This window comes from Monodelphis domestica, chromosome 1 (assembly GCF_027887165.1).
Source record: "Monodelphis domestica isolate mMonDom1 chromosome 1, mMonDom1.pri, whole genome shotgun sequence".
NCBI lineage: Eukaryota > Metazoa > Chordata > Mammalia > Didelphimorphia > Didelphidae > Monodelphis > Monodelphis domestica.
This window is the reverse complement of record NC_077227.1, coordinates 756,002,690-756,008,727: the sequence shown is the minus strand read 5'-3', so window position 1 is coordinate 756,008,727 and position 6,038 is coordinate 756,002,690. Positions and strand designations below refer to the sequence as shown.

At 54.4% G+C, this 6,038-nt stretch overlaps 1 non-coding gene across 1 annotated transcript; it reads right to left on the bottom strand.

Moving 5' to 3' along the window:
- Positions 1-5,366: 5,366 nt before the first annotated feature.
- LOC130456783 (U6atac minor spliceosomal RNA) lies at positions 5,367-5,494 on the bottom strand. The gene has a single exon (XR_008915819.1). It is a non-coding gene; the product is annotated as a U6atac minor spliceosomal RNA (small nuclear RNA).
- Positions 5,495-6,038: the final 544 nt, after the last annotated feature.

Below are 6,038 nucleotides of genomic sequence, written 5' to 3'. Positions count from 1 at the left end.
CAGCAGCAGCGCCTGAAGGCGGCGCGGCGGGAAGGCGCTCACTTCGCAGCTGTCCGAACCTCAGCCAACATTCCAGGGCCAAAGAGACGCTCAATACCTGGATTGTGTTAAGGGACTCCTAATAGAGCAATTTGATTTAATGAGGACGGACTCCGGCTTCCTCCGCCTGGATTCTGGAACTTAAAATAAACGCAGCATTCCTGGGGCGCTGTGTTTACCTAGCCGGGGCCGCCTCCCCTCTGGGGAAGATTAAAGACTTTCCCTGGAGCGGAGCTTGTATCCCTGAGGAGAACGATTTCGGCTGCCTGACGTTCCCCCTCATGTCGGACTAAGGGAGCTAAAAGCATCCTCCACGGGAGGGAGGGAGGGGCGGGCGGTGTCCCGGGAAAGACTCCCTCGGGGGACCTCGGCCACCCCGAGTGCTGGGTTCGAGACCTCCCACCCGCCCAGCCACCCAACACCCTGAATAGGAGTTTGGGCTCGACGACTTCCCACAAACCTACAGACATCCATCAGCCTTGGAAGAGTCGGTTTGTTAAGACAAACCGGGGAGGCCCCGAGAGGCCGGCCTAAGAGCGGGAGAGCTTGAGGTCCAGCCGGATCATGGGGTGTCCCAGGAACCCTCTGGGCTCGCGGAGAGCCTGGACTAAGCAGCTGCTGCTTCCCCTTCAGCCTTCAGCCCCAGCTGGCCACTGACGGCAGCGTCCTTGCTGGGACTCCTTGCGGGGTCTGCCTGCATCTGCCTGTGCGCCCGGATGACAAGGGGACACACACCGCGCACAGCGTGACGGAGAAGGCAGGACCCCACGCCTGGGCTCTGCTCATCAGCCCGAGGGCGAGGCCTTCCTCTCACCCCCCAGCCCCACGTCCTGTGACCTCTTCCTGAAGTGCTTCTGGCAGAGAGCAACCAGAGGGTTCCCCATCGGCTTCTTCCTGAGGCCTTTGTTCTGGGCTCTTCCTCAGGGGCTTCTGCCCTTTCTTGTGGGTTCTAGACCTCGTTTGGTGGAGCTCCGCATCATCAGACACCAGCTGCGGAGGCAGGGTTGCGCTCTTCGGGACTTCAATTCAGCAGTGCTTTAAAGCACCTACTGTGTGTCATCTCAAGTTTTGCACCCGTGCTGCCTTCAAGGAGAGGCGGACAGAGGAGACCAATGTGAGGCCCAAAGCAGAGCACAGCCACTCCCTGAAGAAAGGAGCGTCCTCAGTGGGATGTGCAGGGGGGAGCTACTCCGGGACAAGGCAGGGGCCGAGGGGCGTAAAGAGGAGCGGCAGGGCCCAGAATTCCAGATGTGGAGCCCAGACAGCCAGCCGGATGGGGGAAGGATCCGGTGCCTGGGGAGCGCCCCCACGAGTGGGATGGAGGGGCAAAGGGGAGGCCACATCCCATGAGAGTAGGATGGTGGTGGTGAGCGGGGATGGCGGAGCACCCCAGGACCCCACGGTGACGCGTCTCCTGCACAGGCCACGAAAGCAAGAACAGAGAACCAGATGGCCCCTCGATTGCCCCTTGGAGGGTAGCCCAGGGGTGGAGGGGCTCAGGGGAGGAAACGGGTCCGTACGGAGGTTCTGGTCCCAGGGGCTCTGCTCGCCCAGGCCGTGAACCTCAGGAAGGCTAGAAGGGTGTGAAGAAGGAGAGCAAAGCGTCATCATTTTCAGCAATCAGAGAGGGCTCCCGGGATGCTGGGAGCCATCCACGTGCCATGGCTCTAGCCTCGGCCATGCTGGAGGGGGGCACGGACGAGGGAGGCCTTTCATGGCAGCTCCAAGCGGGGAGCCCCTCAGTGGGGCCGTCCACACGTCGGCCCCTGTTTCTGGAGGGAAAGCCTTCTGGGAGGCCCTCGTTCCACAGAGCAGGAAATGGAAGCTGGCTGAGGGGAGACGAGGAATCTCAGGGCAAGGAAAAGCCGGCATTTGTGCCACTGCTGGCCAGGCCTGGCCGCGAGCTCTACAAGTAGGGCCGAGGGTGCACGGTTTGGGGCTTCGGCCTTCGAGTAGCCACTTACAAAATGGGGTGACAATACATGGATTACCGGGATCAGGAAGAGAAGAAGGGAGGGAGCCAACACGGATCACGTAATTTCAGAAAACTTGATGGAAATTTGTTATTAAAATAAAAATAATTAAACCGACACAGCCCTGGCCCAAAGGTGATACTATTAGCTCCATTTTATAGAGGAGGCCAAGGACGCCAAACACTCCTCGGGCCAGAACCAAGCAGGAGAATTTCCCAGAATCCCCTCCTTCCCGTGAAAGCATCCTGATGGAGATCGCCGGAGCCTACCAAAGCTGGGCCTTTCCCTGCTTCTGGCTTCAGGAAGGCCACCAAGTCTCTCCTCTCATAAACACCAAGAAATCAGAAGGGCGATGGGTGCGGGGGAGGGCCTGGGGCCAAGGGCTGCCTTTGCCACTCTCCAGCCCCCAGGCCAGCCGATTCTCAGGCTGTGCCTCCCGGTCCTCATCTGTCAAACAATGGCAGGACGATCTCTTCCTCCATCTCTCAGGGAAACTCGTAGCATCGCCAGCAGGCATGAATGCAGGCACGTGGCCTTCCTTCTCCCATCGTCTCTGGCTTTCCGCCCCTGGGAACACCCATGCCATCCCACAGAGAGCAGGCGGGGCAGCGGGGGTCCCTCCCCTCATGCAAGCTAACTGTAACATAATCAGAGAGATACGATGGACGCTCAGTCTTCCGTCCACTCAGAATAAGCATGGTTTTGCCTCCAACCTTGAAGAGACTCTGGAAATACTGCCAAGGGCTGGACCAATGGAAGAAGCTGCTTTCTCAGCTTATTTGTCCTTCCCTCTTTGCTCTCTTCCTTCTTCACTCGCTGGGCCAGTTCCTCGAAGCCACGGACTGTTTCTTGTCTGTGTTTGTATCCACTACAAAGTCTAGTAAACAGTAAGCACTTAATTAATGCTGTCCATGAACCTGTCAAGGCGTCGCTTTTCAATTATTTGTGTCCTTTCTGCAGGAATGTTCCTGATCTCAATAGAGACGCTCTTAGGGATTGCAAGGTCAACTCCATTAAAAGCCCATCCAGAAGCCTTTCCTTGGTCCGATCCCGTCTCTGTACTCTCGGGAGTTGGACCAGCAAATCCCGAGGCTCCGCCAGACTGGAGGAGTGGAGATGAGAGGTCACTTCGCGGAGTCAGCAGCTCGCGTTTCCTGGAGATCCCCACGGCAAGGGAAGTGATCGAGGGGTCCCCCAGCCTTTGTCTGAGGACCGACGACCCCCGAGACAACCACCCAACGCAGGGACAGCCCGTCTTGTAAAGCTGTGAGCTCTCTTCTCGGGGGCCAACCAGACGTCGAAGCCCTCCTTTGGGTAAAAACCACAAAGTTGGGTGTCTAAAATATGGCATTGTGACGGGTCATAAAACACACGAGGAAGTGGTTCGGTGGAGAACACATTGGGCCTGGCATCAGGAAGAACTGAATTCAAATCCAGCCTTACTTTACTAGCTGTGTGACCCTGGACAAATCACTTAACCCTTTTGCCTCCTTTTCATGATCTGTAAAATAAAGCGCTTGCAGGGTTTTTATGAGGACCAAATGAGATAAATGTTGTAAAGAGCTTAGTCCAGTGCCTGGCCCAGAGTGCATGCTACGGAAATGTTGGTGATGAGGATGAGGATGAGGATGAGGATGAGGATGTAAGAAAGGCTTCAGGAATTTGATCACTTATCCTCGTTAACAAAGAGAGAAAACAAAGAGGCAGCAGGAGGAGGCCACGCAAACGCCTCCCAGGAGATGACAAGCAGCACGATACTGTGGTCTGAGTTTCCGGGATCCTGGGAACAGAGCGGAAGAGGTCAGAGACCCCTGCGGAGACGGCCGGACATCTCACTTGACCACGGACCAGGAAGCAGTGAATCAGGGCAGGGTGGCCACTTGCCATGACGTGAGGCCATTCTTGCCCCACTTAGGACGGGGCTGTTGCAGGATTGAGGGGAGGGGAAGGGAGGGAGGCTCCTCTGTGCCTGGCCTCTGGAACACGGCCTCCCCAAGGAAAGGGAGCTGTGAAGGACGGACTGGGGAGTCAAGCCCTGGCCGGGGTGCAGCCAGCTCCGTGGAAGACTTTAAAGCTGTATCTTTCCAAATTCCAACCTCATGCGGTCAGTGTGTTCTAAGCTGTCATGACAGCTTAGAGGGTGGGTGGGAGGATGTTTTTCATTTTGGGTCACACCAAGTTGACAAGGAGATAAGAAAGTTAATGGGAAATGGCAGCCAGTGCTGGTTTAATGAATGAAACTTTGGGTGACTTTTCTTTTTCCAGCCTTGGCCAAGTCAAGGCAGAAAAGTGGCCCCAGTGCAGGTGGTCCTATTCTCAGAGTGCTTCACTGGGCTCTTCTCAGAAGGGTGGGCCCTTGCCAAGTCTTTGGGCTCCTCTAATGTGGCAAGAACTCTGATTTCTAACAAAGGGGGCTCCCAGGTAAAGGGATTAGAGTGGGGCAGCGTCTTGAGATTGTGCCCTGTGAGGGTCACTTGATGGTGCTGTCCATCCGTGTCTGGCTTGGGCAAGAGACCACATGCAAATCCAGCTGCTGCAGGGCTGTCCTGTGACTCTGCCTCAAGAACAGAGCTGGCAGTAGAGGGGAAGGCACTGAGGAGAGGCAGATTTGAACTCCAAGCACTGAAAACAAATAAAAGCAACCATCTAAGACTCTTCTCCATTTATGAGTAGAACAGACTGCCCTGGGAGGTGGGAGGTGGGTCTTCCTCAACAAAGAGTTCCCAGCAGAAGCAGGTTAGCCCTTCATTGGGCCTACCAATTCTGGCATCATGTGAGATAGATGGATGGGGAGAGAGAGAGAGAGAGAGAGAGAGAGAGAGAGAGAGAGAGAGAGAGAGAGAGAGAGAGAGAGACAGAGAGAGACAGAGAGAGACAGAGAGACAGAGAGAGACAGAGACAGAGAGAGACAGAGATAGAGATAGAGACAGAGACAGACAGAGACAGAGACAGAGAGATAGAGAGACAGAGACAGAGAGACAGAGACAGAGAGACAGAGAGAGAAAGAGAGAGAGAGAGACAGAGACAAAGACAGAGAGAGACAGAGACAGAGACAGAGAGAGACAGAGACAGAGACAGAGAGATAGAGAGACAGAGACAGAGAGATAGAGAGACAGAGAGAGAGACAGAGAGAGAAAGAGGGAGAGAGAGACAGAGAGAGAGACAGAGAGAGAGAGAGAGAGAGACAGAGAGACAGTTAACTGGGCAGGCTCCGGTAAGAACTGTGTAAATGTATAAGAATTGTCCTACGATGGGTCCAGATAGAAAGCTGTCAAATGGAGAGGCCAGGGCATCTCCAAGCTTGAGTACAATCCCCAGCCTCAGAGCTGTATGTTCTGAAGGGGCAACTCTACCATATATGCCTGATTCAATGCCAAAGAGCAGTTGGCAATGCCTAACCATTATGTGTTGTAAAGGTCACTAAGGACCTCTCCCATTTTGATCAAGCTAAGTGCTACACCTTCTCTCTCCTCAGACTGTTCAAGGAGCCTAGCAGCAGTGACAGGTCAGTTAATCTTCTTGGCAAACAATGGGAAGGTTCAAGAGATCAGTTGGGTGAAAGATGATGATCAAGCCTGACACCATCAACTGAAGCAGTAACTGGGCTTTGGTTGCCATCAGGACCATCAAAGAGAAAAGACTGATGCCAAGGCTTGTAGACACTGATGGGACACAAAGAACCCCAAAGGAAAAAGATTAAAACCGATGCTTGCCTTGAGCTCACTCAGGATCACCCTCCCCACACGAGCAGCCAACACCAAGGATATACCAGACAACCCAAGGACCTGACTTTGGGACAAAACTCCACCTTGATCTCATATCTGAATCTCCTCCCTCTCTCTTTCTGGTGTCATCAGGGCTGCAGGCTGGATGTGTGACAGCCATTGCTATGGAAGCATTCTAGATTGCAAAAAGCCCTTTGCAGGAGAGCAAAGGAACAGAAGGAAAGGGGCAGAACACAAATTTGAGGTTGAAATAGAGTTCAACCCAAACTCTGACTTCCTTCCCCCTCCCAAACTCTGAATG